This window comes from Chlorocebus sabaeus, chromosome 24, assembly GCF_047675955.1.
Source record: "Chlorocebus sabaeus isolate Y175 chromosome 24, mChlSab1.0.hap1, whole genome shotgun sequence".
Taxonomy (NCBI): domain Eukaryota; kingdom Metazoa; phylum Chordata; class Mammalia; order Primates; family Cercopithecidae; genus Chlorocebus; species Chlorocebus sabaeus.
Window position 1 is genome coordinate 43,342,428 of NC_132927.1, and position 16,031 is coordinate 43,358,458.

General features: G+C 34.9%; 1 protein-coding gene across 3 annotated transcripts in view; it reads left to right on the plus strand.

Annotated features, from left to right (window-relative positions):
* Positions 1 to 16,031, plus strand: part of GPHN (gephyrin) — a 740,280-nt gene that overhangs the window by 492,330 nt on the left and 231,919 nt on the right. The gene's annotated exons all lie outside the window — the stretch shown is intronic.

Below are 16,031 nucleotides of genomic sequence, written 5' to 3' on the forward strand. Positions count from 1 at the left end.
CATATTTCTATTTCAACGCATCAAAACCTACAGACCTTTCTCTATTGACAAGGTATTTATGAGCTATTTTTCAAATACCTAAATGAACTCAAGATATATTGGATTGACAAGTTTTGGGAGGTTGTTCGTTTGTTTAGATAGGGTCGCACTCTATTGCTCAGGCAGGAGTGCAACGGCACAGTCACTGTATCATCCACCTCCTGGGCTCAAGCAATCCTCCCACCTCAGCCCCCCAAGTAGCTGGGACCACAGGGACAGTTTTTTCTTTAATAAAACTTTGTAACATTTAATTATAACCTCTGAAAGATTAGTATTAGAAGCTCTGAGAAGACATATGATGTATATTTTCTGAAATAACCCATTTAGGTATTCACATGTAATCAATCTGTTTTGTTTTTGTTTTTCTTTCTGAGACAGAGTTTTTCTCTGGCTCAGGCTGGAGTGCAGAGGCACAATCTCAGCTCATGCGACCTTCACCTCCTGGGTTCAAGCGATTATCTTGCCTCAGCCTCCCGAGTAGCTGGGATTACAGTCATGTGCAACCACACCCAGCTAATTTTCGTATTTTTAGTAGAGATAGGACTTCACCATGATAGTCAGGCTGGTCTTGAACTGGCTGATCTCAAACTCCTGACCTCATGATCCACCTGCCTCGGCCTCCCAAAAGTACTGGGATTGCAGGTGTGAGTCACCGCGCCCAGCCTGTAATCAATCATTATTGTTAGTTCAGGTGCTATATCACACACCTGGATGGCAAATAGGATTTATAGAAAATGCAGCCTACCTTAATGATCTCTAAAAAGAGAAGTTGGAAGGAAAGGGTACACATTTTGGGGTTGGCCACCAAGCTGCTCAAGGGATCCAAAAACCTCCACCATAGAGACTGACAAATTTGTAGCTGTTGAAGCTGTACTTCTTTGTACATGGTTGCTTTGGGAAACTCACTCTGATTATTGTAAATTTGCTCACTAGCTACCCAACATTAAATTCAAATAACAGAGAATTTCTATTTTACAGCCTTGCGACTTTAAGTTTAAACTTTTCTTTAAAACTTTAAGTGGCAAAAATAATTATTAGAAGAGAAAATGTGTGCTCATTTATGAATTTTCTTGGCATCAAATATAAATTTGTTTGTTTACTTTATTGGCATTCATACTGCCATTTCAAAGGACTACAGCGTTCAAAAGGGGAAAAGATATTTTGACTATGTATTCTGATTTTTATAATATAACTCTCCATTTCTTCTTTTAAAAATGTCTGCCCAACCAGTGAAATTAGCTTTAAGACAGAAAAAAAATTAATTAATTAATTAAAGAATCAGCACAGTTCCTAGGAAAATTATGTGTTCCCATTACAGTTTTCCTTAATGAGGAAAATTCTATTATTTAATAATTCACAGTCAAAATTACATTGCATATCTAAAGAAAGTTTGAGATCATCTGGGACAAATTGTTTCCTCCATGCTATGAGTTGCATAAGATAGTAGAAATACAGATTACTTCTCTAAAAGTAGGAATGTTATTTATTTTGTGAGTGATTTGGCATTTTTCCTTCTCATTTGTTCTGATTTAACTCACTACAAATTCTACTTACTCTAGGTAGATCCTCACTACTCCATGGCAAGCCTTTGGTTCATCTCTCTTATTGACAACCTTATATACATTGCCAAATTGCAATTTTCAGACCTTTGCCCTTGACTCAGTTTCCCCTATATTCTCCTCTTCTTGTTATACTAAAATAAAGGCCATCAGGGCTAAATTATTTGTTCTTTCTATTTAAAACAATTTTCCTGAATTAATACTTTGCTCTATTCCTTCTATCTCAAAAAACTACTTGTAATTCTCAGTTAGTGGCTGCTTCTACTTCCTTATTATTAGATATCATCTATGTACAAGACCCTATTCATTCCTTATTTCTCCCTAGTTGTTGAGTATGGTGGCCACTTATTTTCTGAAACAGTCCCCCACCATGGTTTTCATTACTGAAATGTTTTAATCAGGCAAGTAACACTTGAGCACACACTCAGTAAAAAAAGAAAATGAAACATAGATAAGATTAATACCCTTTTTGAACCACCCTCTCATTCATTTTTATTTACCCTCACACTCCCCCACAAAGTAAACATTTTTATCATTTTGAAGGGTATCCTTCAAAAGTTTTCTGTACTTTTCTGTACAGACATAGGAAATAAAATCCGAAGGTTTTTGTTTGTTTGTTTTTTGTTTGATTGATTGTTTTGTTTGTTTTGTGACGGAGTTTTTTACTCTTGTTGCCCAGGCTAGAGTGCAGTGGCACAGTCTCAGCTAACTGAAACCTCCCCCTCCCGGGATCAAGCGATTCTCCTGCCTCAGCCTACTGAGTAGCTGGGATTACAGGCACCCGCCACCATGCCCAGCTAATTTTTTGTATTTTTAGTAGAAATGGGATTTTATCATGTTGGTCAGGCTGGTCTCGAATTCCTGACCTCAGGTGTTCTAAATTTTACTTCTAAAATTTATATAGATAGAATTGCAAAGGGCAAAAAAAAAAACAACAAAGACAGTATTGAGCAAGAATAAGAGCAAAGTGGGAAGACCTGCTCTACCAAATATCAAGATTTAGTATAATTATATGATTAAAGTAACTTCTTAATGATGCCAGAATTAATATTTAGACCAATGGAACAGAATTTAAAGCCCAAAACACATCAACACACATATGGTCACTTAGTGTATGATAATTTATAGTGCAGAATTATAGAGAAGTTATTTTTTCAATAAATGATGCTGGGACAACAGGCTATTTATATGAAAATAAATGAAATTGGTTCCCCTATCTCACAGTATACAAAAATCAACTCCAGGTGTATTAGAGACCCAAACAGGGAAGAGGAAACTATAAAGCTTTTATAGATTTTTATAGAACAATGTTTTTATTATGCTGGCTTAAGAAAGAATTTCTTTTTTAATTGAGTTGAAGTAAAATTCACATAACATAAAATTCACCATTCTAATTTTAAAGTGTGTGATTCAGTGACTTTTACTACATTCACAGTGTTGCACAACTATTACTTTTATCCAATTCCAGAACATTTTATCACTACCCCCCAAAAAAAACACCTTGCTCATTAAGCAGTCTATTCTCCATTCCCTCTGCCCCCAGCCCCTGACAACCATTAATTGGCTGTCTCTGTAGGTTTACTTATTTTGGACATAACATATAAATGCAGTCATACAATATGTAACTCTTTATGTCTAGTTTCTATCACTAAATAAACAATGTTTTCAAGGTTATAGCATGTATCAGTGCTCCTTTTTGTGGCTGTACAATATTCCATTGTAAGGTATACCACATTTAGTTTATCCATTTATTAGCTGATGGTCATTTGGGTTGTGTGTACTTTTTGATTATTAAATAATGGTGTTAGGCACATTCATATATGTTTTTATTTGAACACCTGTTTCAGTTCTCTTGAATATACACCTAGGAGTGGAATTCGTTGTCATGATAATTCTATGTTAACTTTTAAAGAAGTGCCAAACTATTATCCATAGAGCTGCATCATTTATATACCCAACAGCAATGTATGAGGGTTCCAGTTTCTGTATATCCCTGCCAGCGTTTGCTTTTCTTCTTCTTCTTTTTTTTTTTTTTTTTTTTTTTTTGAGATGGAATCTCTCACTGTCACCCTGGCTGGTGTGCAGTGGCCCAATCTTGGCTCACTGCAACCTCAGTTTCCCAGGTTCAAGTGATTCTCCTGCCTCAGCCTCTCAAGTAGCTAGGATTACAGGTGCCCGGCACCATGCCTGACTAATTTTGTATTTTTGGTAGAGAAGGGGTTTCACTATGTTGGCCAGGCCGGTCTCGATCTCCTTACCTTGTAATCTTCCAGCCTCGGCCCCCCAAAGTGCTGGGATTACAGGTGTGAGCCACTGTACCGGGCCTTCTTTTTTTCTTAATTCTTATCATCTGAGTGGGTGTGAAATGGCATCTCATTGTGGTTTTGATTTGCATTTCCCTAATGACTAAGGATGCTGAACATCTTTTCATATACTTGATGATGATTTGTGTAGCTTCTTTGGAAAAATGTTTATTCACGCCTTTTGCCCATTTTCAAGCAGGTCGTTGGTCTTTTTATTATTGAGTTGTAAGAGTTCCTTATATATGTGCTGGATACTGGACTCTATCAGAGATAGGATTTGCAAATATTTCCTTCCTTTCTGTATTTTTTCTTTTCACTGTCTTGATAATGTTCTTTGCACAAAAGTTTTTAAGTTTGATGAAGTCCAGTTAATCTAATTTTTCTGTTGTTGCTTGTACTTTTGGTGTCATATCTAAAAATCCATCACCAAAGTCATGAAGATTTACCTTTATGTTTCCTTCTTAGAATTTTATAGTTGAGCTCTTATAATACAATTAGGTATTTGTTCCATTTTGACTTAATTTTTGTGTATGGTGTAAGGCAAGGCTTCAACTTCATTCTTTTGCATATGGATATGCAGTTGTTCCAGCATAATTTATTGAAAGACTGTTCTTCCCAATTAATTGCCTTGGCACTCCTGTCTCAAATCAATTAAGTATGAAGTTAAGAGTGCTTATTTCTGGACCCTCAATTCTATTCCATTAACCTATGTTTGCCTTATCCCAGTACCATGCTGTTTTGATTACATAGCTTTTAAGTAAGTTTAAAAAGCAGAAATTAGCCTGGCACGGTGGCTCACACCTGTAATCCCAGCATTTTGGGAGGCCGAGGTGGGCAGATCACTTGAGGTCAGGCATTTGAGACCACTCTGGCCAAAATGGTGAAACCCCATCTCTACTAAAAATACAAAAAAAAAATTAGCTGGGGATGGTGGTGGGTGCCTGTAATCCCAGCTACTTGGGAGGCTGAGACAGGAGAATTGCTTGAACCCAGGAGGCGGAGGTTGCAGTGAGCCAAGACGGTGCCATTGCACAGGAGCCTGGGCAACAAGAGCAAAACTCCGTCTCAAAAATAAAAAAAGAAAAGAAAGAAAGCAAGCAGGAATTATGAATCCTCCAACTTTCTTTGTCTTTTTCAAGATTGTTTTAGCTATTAGGTTCCCTTGAGATTCCATATGAATTTCAGGATAGGTTTTTCTATTTCTACAAAACACACCAGTGGGATTTGACAGTGATTGCATTGAATCTATAGACAGCTTTGGGCAGTATTGCCATCTTAACAATATTAAGTATTACATTCCATTAACACATATGTCTTTCCATTTATTTGCCTTCAATTTTCTTTCAGCAATGTTTTGTAATTTTTGATATACAGGTTTTATAATTTTTTGGTTAAATTTACTCTGCATATTTTATTCTCTTTGATGCTATTGTAAATGGAATTGTTTTCTTAATTTTATTTTTGAATGTTTCAGTATTGGTATATAAAAATACAACTGATTTTTGTGTGTGCTTCATGTATTCTGCAACTTCGCTAAATTTGATTATTAGCTCTACTTGTTCTTTTTATGGATGTTTTAGGAATATATGTGTGTGTGTGTGTGTGTTTGTGTATATAAAAAAATATATAAAACCATGTCATCTGTGAATATAGTTCTACTTCCTTTCCAATTTGAAGGCTTTTATTTCTATTTCTTGCCTAATTTCCCTGGCTAGAACTTTGAACACAATGTTAAGTAGAATTGGCCTGAGCAGACATCCTTTTTCCTGAACTTAGGGGAAGTTTTCAGTCTCATTATTAAGGAAGATGTTGGCTGTGGGTTTTTGCATAGATGCCTCTATCAAATTCAGGAAGTTGCCTTATATTCCTAGTTTTCTGAGTGTTTTATTGTGAAAGGGTATTGCATCAAATGCTTGTTCTATATTAACGGAGATGATCATTTGTGAAGTTTTTTTTCCCTTCATTCTGTTAACATGATGTATTCCATTGACTTATTATCTTATGTTGAGCCACTCTTACATTTTTATAATAAATCTCACTTGGTCTTGATGTATAATCATTTTAGTATACTATTTGTTTTTGTTTCCTAGTATTTTGTTAAGGATACTTGCATCTGTATTCATAAAGGATATTAGCCTGTAGTTTTTTTGTTCTTATGATGTCATTGTCTTTAGTGTCAGGGTAAAACTGGCCACTTAAAATGAGCTAGGACATGTTCCCTCTTCATATTTTGTAGAAGAGTTGGTAAATAATTTTTGTTAATTCTTCTTTAAACATTTAATAGAATTCGTTAATGAGGCCATCTGGTCCTGGGCTTTTCCTTGTTGAAAGTATTTTTATGTACTGATTCAACCTTTTTAGTATTTCTATTCAGATTTTCTATTTCTTCTTGAGTTGGTTTTGGTAGTGTCTGTGTTTCTAAATACTTGTCTGTTTTATCTCGGTCATGCAATTTGTTGGCATACAGTTGTTCCTAGTATTTAATGATTATGAAATAATCATCTGGTAGTCATTTCACTTCGGTAAGCTCAATTGCAATGTTCCTACTTTCATTCTTGATTTTAGTAATTTGAGTATTTTCCTCTTTTTGTCAGCCTACTTAAAGATTTGTTAATTTTGCTGATACTTTTAAAGGCCCAACTATGGTTTTGTTGATTCTTTCAATGTTTTTGTGTTCTCTATTTCATTTATCTCCACTATAATTCTTATTATTTTCTCTTGTTTGCTTTGGGTTTAGTTTACACTTTATTTTATAGTTTCTTAGGGTGGAAGATTAGTGTATTGATATGAAATCTTTCTTCTTTTTAAAAGTAGATGTGTATAGCTACAAGTTTCCCTCTGAACACTGTTTCTCTGCATCTCTTGAATTTTCATATGTTATGTTTTCATTTTTCTTTGTCTCAAATTATTCTCTTATTTCCCTTGTGATTTCCTCTTTGACTCACTGGTTATTTAAAAATGTGTTTTCTTCAAACTATACTACAAGGCTACAGTAACCAAAACAGCATGGTACTGGTACCAAAACAGAAAGATAGACCAATGGAACAGAACAGAGTCCTCAGAAATAATACCACACATCGACAGCCATCTGATCTTTGACAAACCTGAGAAAAACAAGAAATGGGGAAAGGATTCCCTATTTAATAAATGGTGCTGGGAAAATTGGCTAGCCATAAGTAGAAAGCTGAAACTGGATCCTTTCCTTACTCCTTATATGAAAATTAATTCAAGATGGATTAGAGACTTAAATGTTAGACCTAATACCATAAAAACCCTAGAAGAAAACCTAGGTAGTACCATTCAGGACATAGGCATGGGCAAAGACTTCATGTCTAAAACACCAAAAGCAACAGCAGCAAAAGCCAAAATTGACAAATGGGATCTCATTAAACTAAAGAGCTTCTGCACAGCAAAAGAAACTACCATCAGAGTGAACAGGCAACCTACAGAATGGGAGAAAATTTTTGCAATCTACTCATCTGACAAAGGGCTAATATCCAGAACCTACAGAGAACTCAAAGAAATTTACAAGAAAAAAACAAACAACCCCATCCAAAAGTGGGCAAAGGATATGAACAGACATTTTTCAAAAGAAGACATTCATACAGCCAACAGACACATGAAAAAATGCTCATCATCACTGGCCATCAGAGAAATGCAAATCAAAACCACAGTGAGATACCATCTCACACCAGTTAGAATGGCAATCATTAAAAAGTCAGGAAACAACAGGTGCTGGAGAGGATGTGGAGAAATAGGAACAATTTTACACTGTTGGTGGGATTGTAAACTAATTCAACCATTATGGAAAACAGTATGGCGATTCCTCAAGGATCTAGAACTAGATGTACCATATGACCCAGCCATCCCATTACTGGGTATATACCCAAAGGATTATAAATCATGCTGCTATAAAGACACATGCACACATATGTTTATTGCGGCACTATTCACAATAGCAAAGACTTGGAATCAACCCAAATGTCCATCAGTGACAGACTGGATTAAGAAAATGTGGCACATATACACCATGGAATACTATGCAGCCATTAAAAAGGATGAGTTCATGTCCTTTGTAGGGGCATGGATGCAGCTGGAAACCATCATTCTTAGCAAACCATCACAAGAACAGAAAACCAAACACCGCATGTTCTCACTCATAGGTGGGAACTGAACAATGAGATCACTTGGACTCGGGAAGGGGAACATCATACACTGGGGCCTATCATGGGGAGGGGGGAGGGATTGCATTGGGAGTTATACCTGATGTAAATGACAAGTTGATGGGTGCTGACGAGTTGATGGGTGCAGCACACCAACATGGCACATGTATACTTATGTAACAAACCTGCACGTTGTGCACATGTACCCTAGAACTTAAAGTATAATAATAATAATAATAAATAAATTTTTTAAAAATGTGTTTAATTTCCACATACTTGTAAATTTTTCAAATTTCTTTCTTTCCTTCTTTCTTTCTTTCTTTTTTTTTTTTTTTTTTTTTTTTTTAGATGGAGTCTTGCTCTGTCTCCCAGGCTGGAGTGCAGTGGCGTAATCTCGGCTCACTGAAACCTCCGCCTCCTGGGTTCAAGCGATTCTCCTACCTCAGCCTCACAGGTAGCTGGGATTACAGGCATGTGTCACCACACCCAGCTAATTTTTGTATTTTTAGTAGAGATGGGGTTTTGCCATGTTGGCCAGGCTGGTCTCGAACTGCTGACCTCAGGTGATCCACCCACCTAGGCCTCCCAAATTGTTGGGATTACAGGCATGAGCCACCGCACCTGGTCCCAAATTTCTTTCTGTTATTGATTTTTAATTTCCTTCCATTATGGTCAGAAAAAATACACTGTAAGGTTTCAATCTTTTTAAATTTTGTGAGACCTATTTTGTGGCCTAATATATATGGTATATCCTCATGTTCACTTGAAAAAAATGTGTATTCTGCTGGTATCAGACACAGTGTTCCTATATGGCTGTTAGGTCTAGTTGGTTTATAGTGTTGTTCAGGTCTTCTATTGAAGGGGTCCCCAGGCTGCAGGCCAAGGACTGATACCAGTCCATGACCTGTTAGGAACCGGTCCGCACAGTGGGAGGTGAGCAGCAGTGGGCAAGCAAGCATTACTGCTGAGCTCTACCTCCTCTCAGATCAGCGGCAACATTAGATTCTCATAGGAGTGTAAATGCAAGGGATCTAGGAACTAATCCCTGATGATCTGAGGTGAAACAGTTTTATCCAAACCATCCCCACCGACCCCGTCTGTGGAAAAATTGTCTTTCATGAAAACAGTACTTGGTGCCCAAAATATTGAGGACTGCTGTTCTCTTGTACTTGTTGATCTAACTAGTTATTCTAACTATTATTAAAAGTGGAATATTGCAGTATCCAACTCTTATTTTTGAAGTTTTTCTCTCTTCATTATTATTAGTTTTTGCTTTATGTATTTTTAAAATAATTGTTATGTCTTCTTGATGAACTGACCTTTTTATCATTATGTAACATCTTTTTTGTCTCTTATAACAGTTTTGGTTTTAAAGTTGGTTTTGTCTGATATTACTGTAGCTTCCTAGCTCTCTTTTGGCTACAGCTCCCATAGAATATCTTTTTCCATTCCTTCACCTTCAACTTATTTGGATCTTTTGAATCTAATTTGAATCTCTTGTAGATAGCATAGACAATCATACTCCACTTAACAACAGAGACATGTTCTGAGAAATGCATTGTTCAGTGATTTTGTTTTTATGTGAATATCACAGAGTGAGTATAATTACACAAACCTAGATGGTATAACCTACTACACACCTAGGCCAAATGGTATAACCTGTTGTTCCTAGTCCTAGGCTGCAAAACTGTACAGCATGTTACTGTAATGAATACCATAAGCAATGTAGCATAATGGTAAGTATTTGTGTTTTGAAATATATCTAAACATAGAAAAGGTACAGGAAAAATATGTATTATAATATTATGGGACCACTGTTGTATATGTCATCTGTTGTCTATCAAATTGTCATTATGCAATGCATGATTCTAGTTGGATTATAGTATTTTTTAATTCATTCAGCCAGTTTACATCTTTGAATTGGATAGTTTATGTACATTTAATGCAATTACTATAAAGAAGAGTTTCTTCCATTTTGCTATTTTTATATATATTATATCATTTTTGTTTTTTATCTCCTCTATTACTTCCTTTTTTTCTGTATAGATATTTTCTGGTGTACCATTTTGATTCTCCTTGTGACATTTACTATTATTTAGTTATTGTGCTAGTGTTTTCCTGGGGAATTACAATTAGCATCTTAGCTCATAACAATCTAGTTTGAATTAATACCAACTTAGTTTCAATATTATACAACAACTTCATACCTTGTCCCCTACTTATGTTATTTTCATAAATTATAAATTAATATATTGTATGCCCATCAACATAGATCTATAGTTATTGCTTAATGTAGTTTTTAAAAATTATATGGGGTAGAAAAGAGGATTCACAAACAAAAATATACATAAGATACTGACCTTTGTGTTTACCTATGTAGAGTTCTGTACTTCTTCATGTCAATTACAATTACTGTCTAGTTTCTTTTTATTTCAGCCAGAAGGCCTCCCTTTAGAAATTTTTTGTAGGGCAGATTTATGAGCAATGAACTCACTCAGTTTTTGTTTATCTTGGAATATTGTAATTTTTCTTCGTTTTTGAAATTTAGTTTTATCAGATAAAGAATTCTTGGTTGACAGATTTTTCATCTTTCAACATTTTAACCATATCATTCCACTGCTTTCTGACTGTCATGGTTTCTCTTGAGAAATCAGCTGTAAATCTTACTGAGGATCAGAATTCTCTCTTCGTCTTTGTCGCTTTTGTCAACAGTTTGATTGTAATGTATCTTGGTATCAGTCTTTTTTAGTTTATCCAGATTGGGATTGTTGAATTTCTTGTGTGCATTCTTGTCTTTCATCAGATTTGGAAGGTTTTAGGCATTATTTCCTCAAATAATCTCTTTGCTTCTTTCTCCCTCTCCTTCTGGGACCATCATTAATCATATCTCAGTATGCTTGATGGTATTCCACAGATTGCTTAAGCCATGTTGTTATTTTTCTTTATTTAATCCATGTTGTTATTTTCCTTTATTTTTTTTTTCTTTCTGATCCTCAGACTAGATCATGTTAATCACCTTATTTTCAGCTCAAATCTGCTATTGAGTCCCACTAGTGAATTTTTCATTTCTGTTGTAATTTTCAGTGTTAGAATTTGTATTTGGTTTCTTTTTATGATATTAGTCTTTTTATTGAGATTCCCTGTTGGTGAGGCATCATTCTTGTGCTTGCCTTTAGTTCTTTGTTTATAGTTTCCGTTAGCTCTTTGAGCTAAACTTTATTAAAATAATTAATTTAAAATCTTTGTCTAGTCAGCTCAGTGTCTGAACTTTCTCAGAGACAGTTTCTGTTTATTTCTTTTTTCTTTTCTTTTTTTCTCCTTTGTACAGGTTATACTTTCTTATTTCTTTGCATACTTCATAATTTTTTGTTGAAAACTTGACATTTAAATATTATAAATAGCAACTCTGGAAATTAGATTCTCCCCTCTCCCTGGGGCTTTTTGTTGCTGCTTGTTCAGCAGTAGTAGTTATTTGTTTGTTTAGTTCGTTTTTTGAAATACTTTTTTCTAGCTTGTATTTCTTTGTTGTGCATAACCTCTGAAGTTTCTATTGTTTGCTTAGTAGTCAGCTAGCTATTTGACAGGTATTTCCTTAAATGCCTGGAACCAAAATATGAATAATAATAATAATAACAAAACAAAAAAAATCAGAGAAAATCTCCCAGTTTTTGCAGATGAGCTCTTTGTATATATTAGGTCACACTTCAACACTCAGCCAGGCAATTTATAACTTTTCATTAGCTTTCACTTCCTGCTTGTATAGAGCCTCAAGTTTATCCACAAGTGAGAGAATAGAACCTTCTCAGGTCTTTTCTGAGGATATGTTCAGCCCTGGACATAAACCTGAACATAAACCTGACCTTTTAGAGTCCAAAGGATACGTGGGAGCTTTTCAGAGTCCTTATGCCTTAAAGTACCTCATTCCATAGCCCTCACTCCCAGGTTTTTCACTTTATCTATTTTTTGTCCTGTTTTTCTGTGCCCAGATGACAGTGGCTAATACATTTGCCTTTAAATATTTGAACAAACACTCCCCAAGGAATAGCTGCCTCAACCCTGGGAGTATTCTGAGTTAAGTGAAATAAAGGCAAGCCCTTCGAGTGTGTCCTTCAATAAGCCATAAGATATTTCAAAACAAAAAAAAAAAAACCACAGTTCTTTCAGAATAAGGTTTGTTTTCCCTCTGGTACTACAGACCTGTATTGGAAATGTGGACTGTTGTCTTCAGGACCACCTTTTTTGTTTATTTTTCTTGATTAACCTTTCACCTGGTTGTAAACATTTTATTCATTTTCAGAGTTCTGCTAAAGTTCATTCTGGCTGTTTTTACCAATTTATTTTCTGCTTTAGTAGAGTGATGGAATTTTGGATTTCTCTGTTCTGCTATTTTCACTGATGTCACTCAGGAAGGATTCCTTTTAATACACGAAAACCACTAAACATAAAGGAAAATATTGATATATTTAGCAACATTAAAATTAAAAGATTTCGTTCATCAATAGTCATGATAAAGTAAGGTAAAAGACAAGCTACAGAATAGGAATAGATATTCACACTATATACAATTGATAAAAGACTAGTTATCCAGAATAAATACTAAAATCTAACACTTTAGTAAGAAAGGAACAACCAAATAAGGAGAAAAAATGGGCAAAGATTTGAATGGGGACTTCACAAGAGAGAAAACCTAAATGACTGATAAATGTATGAAAAGATGGTCACTCTCACTAAGAATCAGAGAAAGGGAAAATAAAACCATAACGCAATAGTGTTACACACCCACCAAATTTTTTAAAATGAATAATACTAACAATGCTGTGTAGAACTGAATTGTAGAATAAGAGAAACTGTTCTTTGTGGACAGATGTATAGATTGGCTTAACCAACTTAGAAATTTCTTAAAGAAGGTATTCATACCCTATAACCAACCATTCTATCCCTGAATGTGCATGTGTATATACATATCTCCCAGAAATTTACTCACATGGGTATCATAACACCCATGGGTTGTGGCATTTTTCGTAATGTCCTCAAAATGAAAACAATACAATTGTCTATCAACAGAGTGATCTATATTCACTGGCTCCTTCTCCTTACTTCCAGTTTTTTCTTGACCCCTTGTAATCAGGTTCTATCTTCATCAAATAATGAAATTTTCTCTCAGGTAACTAATTACTACCATCTGTTCTTCATTGTCTAATTCTTCCCCATTTTTCTAGTATCTGTCTTGACATATTCTTCTTATATGCTCTTCATCTTTAGGATCTCATTTATTTCTGTAACTTCAACAACTGTATATCTGCAATAATTTCTAAGTCTGTATCTCCAGCATAGGCAGTTTTTTTTTTTTTTTTTAACATTGGGGCGAAGATTTGTTCCAGACTATGTAGTGAAATTGTAAATTTGTGTTTATTGATATTAACTGGATCCACAATGGTAATTGAAAATTCTTTTGCTTTGTCCTTCATTTTCATTCATCAATGCATTTTTTGAGAATTTTACTGCTCTCCTAAAGTTATCTTTACCACTTTTACTTCCCCTTATTCTCATCAATAAGGCCTCTCCTGCAGTACCAAAAAAAATAGTAGTAATAGTAGTAATAAATGTCTGTCTCTTTTACCCACAATTTACTTCGCTTTATCATGCCTACTCAATTCCTCAATTTGCATCTATTCTTTTTAACTTTACTGGTAATTTCTTTAATAACTGGATGTAATGGCTTCTTTTCAGCTCTCTCTCTCTATTCCTATTTTCTCCCATATTTGTTTTTTTTTAAATCTTGCAACTTTCTTCTTTTTTTCATTCCCTTGATACTCACCCATCTCTACTTGCCTCTTTTTTCTCTAATAGTTTCTTATGATAGGAACACCAAATAATTTATCTTCCGAACCAGAATGCTTTTGAAAATGAATGCTGTTTAATAATTAAGCCAGCATAATAGGTATAAACCCAGATTGTTCAAGGAAAAATCAGACGTATGGTTACCCTATATATCCTTATCTTAGAGATCTTATCTTCCTTCAGTTTGTTTTCTTAACTCTTAATATGAATGTTACCTCAAATTTTCAACCATTGTCGTTTGTTCTTTCACATATTCTCTGCAGGTGATCTGACACATTTGAATGACTCAAATTACTACCTCCATTGATAATTCCGAAATTACATGTCCTAACTTTTTCCTGAGTTCCAGACCCATATACCTCATCAAATAGCTCCAGACTAGTAGCCCAAAAATACCTAGCCACAAAATCTAAACTTATCTTCTCCGTCAAATATCCTGATTTTAAATTTACATTGAGGCATATATATACACAGAGATATGTAGTGTATATATGCAGTTATGTGTATAAGTCTGGAGATATATATCACACACAGAGAGACATTATTTTTGCAGTTGCTTCATTAGATACTAGACATACAATGGTAGCAAAACACAGTTCCATCATGACAGTGCTTTCTAATTTGGGAGATAGACGTTGATCAAAGTATTACACACATAAATGTTGTGATACTTTGTATAAGTATGGTCATTGCTGTGAAGGAGAGGGATGTGATGGCATGTAAGGTATTATATGGGCATTTTACCTTCTTTTAAATACGTGGCCTTTTTAATTAGATAAGTGGCAACAAATAGCTCTTCAAAATTAGACTTTCTTTATTTCTTGGACATATTTGTCACAATTCAGTACTCAAATATGTTAGCAAATGGAGTCGTCTTGCTTCTCAAAATTCCTACTACTTATGGCTATGTTGTTTATAAACCACATAAAATTGCAAACACTGAAATGGTAGCAATATCTTTGGAATTAAGGATGTTGGTATAGAAACTAAATAAAGGAGATTCTATAGAAATAGCATTAGTTTTGTGAGACAGAAATGATGCATAATATTAGGAAAACCTTTTAGTCACGAAGTCTGGCTGTTTCTCTCTTCTTTTCACATAGTAAGTGATATTTGTTGATTAAATGTTAATTGCTTGTTTTTTTATCATATGTTTCAAGTCTTGTGCACAAAATTTGAAAGTCCTCATGTTCCCATTCTTAGAACACTTATGCCCATTACTGGTAGCCCAGAACATGAACTAAATTATGCAAATCCTAAAGTAATAAATTTATAATCAACATATATTAATAATGTTAAAAATAATCTACAGTATTAGTCTTTATGTTTGTATATTTTTAGAATAGTGACAATTACATCAGTCTTTACTATGATGATAGGTAGAATAATAACAGTAATAATAACCAACACTTATTAAATATTTACCACTTGAAAGTGCTAAATAATTTACACACATTATTTTACTTAACCCCTGCAGGATTCCAGTGAGGCAGATTCTATTGTTATCCTCAATTTTCAGATAAAGGAAGTGGCAATTCAAAAGGTATATCCATCAGGCTCCTAGCAGAACTCAGATAGCATGCTTAAATAGGTAATTGAGGAGAGTTCAATAAGAACCTATAGAACGTACAAAGGTTTGAATAGAATTTAGGGAAAACCACAAGACATCATGGAATGCCTGAGACTAGTAACAGTGGGAACCATTAATGCTCCTACCTAATGGGGCAAAGGGAAGGAGTGCTGTTAGAATCTAGAAAAAGAGCTATAAGCAAGAAGGGCAGTCTGACACAAGCTGTGATCTTGAGTTGAGTGACACAGCCAACCTATGATGACCTGGTAGAGAGGGAGCTAGGAGAATAAATGCCAGACCTTACCCTATCCCAACTCACAGTCTTCTGCCAGTGCCTTCCACTGACTGAACCCAACTGGAAGCCAGGGCAGAAAATAATTTGTTGATGGTGTCCATACAGGTCAGCTTAGAGCAGAGAGGGTGAAAATGGTTGGAGACTGATCTAAAAAGGAAATGGAAAATATCTAGGAATTAAATAGCTTGCTCAAGATTTCAAACTATTAAATGGCATAGCAAGTATATGAATGACAAATCCTTTATTCCTAACCACAATACT